Here is a 1315-nt window from a genome sequence, read left to right on the forward strand (position 1 = left end):
AATCCGCCTGCCTCTGCCTCCTGAGTGCTGGGATTAAAGGTGTGGGCCACCACGCCCGGCGGGCTTCAGTTTTTAACCTAACACTTTGCATCACTTTGGAATATGCTGAAAACCCAGAAAAGATTCTATAACGTGCTAAATCTATTTTTTTGTTTCTGAAGAAAATTTTATTTATACGTATGGATGTTCTGCCTGTATGTATGCTATGCAGCATGTATATGCTGGCCACAGAGGTCAGAAGAGGGTGTCAGGTCCTGTGACTGGAGTTATAATTCTGAACCACCATGTAGGTTCGAGGGATTGAACTCAGGTCTTTTGGAAAAGCAGCCATTGTTCTAAACCACAGAGCCATCTCTCCAGCCCATATCTACATTCTCCATGATGTCTATATGTGTTCATGTGTAGGCACATGTATGCCTTGGCACACATGTGGAAGTCAGAGGACAGCTCATAAAAGTGTGTGCTCTCCTTCCAATCATGGGCGTTCTAGAGACAGAACTCAGGCTTATCAGGTTTGGTGGCAAGCACCTTTATCTACTGAACTATATCATATCAGCTGTGCTGAATCTATACATCACTTTGAGGAAGATATGTCACATTTAACAACATTTGAGTTTTCCAATCCAAATGGTGGTGGTGGTAGTGGGGCGGTTGTCTTTCCGGTTAAGTTATTCTTTTAATGTTGTATTTCCTAATGCACTTTTTTTGTTGTTTGATTTTTCAAGATGGGGTTTCTCTGTGTAGACCAGGCTAGCATTGAACTCAGAGACCCACCTGCCTTTGCCTCTCAAATGCTGGGATTAAAGGCCTGTACCACCACTGCCCCCAATACACTTTTTTTTAAAAACAAAGAATGATTTATTTATTATTTAATGTACATGAATGTTTTGTTTGTTTATACACCTGCATGCTGGAAGAGGGCATCAGGTCCCATTATAGATGGTTGTGAGCCACATAGATGGTTTGTTGTTTTTTAAGATTTATTTATTTATATGAATACATTATAGCTGTCTTCAGACACACCAGAAGAGGGCATTGGATCCCACTGCAGATGGTTGTGAGCCACCATGTGGTTGCTGGGAATTGAACTCAGGACCTCTGGAAGAGCAGTTAGTGCTCTTAACCACTGAGCCATCTCTCCAGCCCCACAATGCACTTTTAATTAACATGTAACACTAGATTTATCTCAGATTCAGAGTATGTAAAAAAATTATATTTTCTTTTCTTCTTCTTCTTCTTCTTCTTCTTCTTCTTCTTCTTCTTCTTCTTCTTCTTCTTCTTCTTCTCTCTCTCTCTCTCTCTCTCTCTCTCTCTC

At 40.9% G+C, this 1315-nt stretch overlaps 1 protein-coding gene across 1 annotated transcript in view; it reads right to left on the minus strand.

The window, feature by feature from the left end:
- The window catches only part of Polr2a (RNA polymerase II subunit A), a 26067-nt gene that overhangs the window by 7311 nt on the left and 17441 nt on the right, over positions 1 to 1315 (minus strand). The gene's annotated exons all lie outside the window — the stretch shown is intronic.

The sequence above is a fragment of the Mus pahari genome, chromosome 14, assembly GCF_900095145.1.
Source record: "Mus pahari chromosome 14, PAHARI_EIJ_v1.1, whole genome shotgun sequence".
Lineage (NCBI taxonomy): Eukaryota > Metazoa > Chordata > Mammalia > Rodentia > Muridae > Mus > Mus pahari.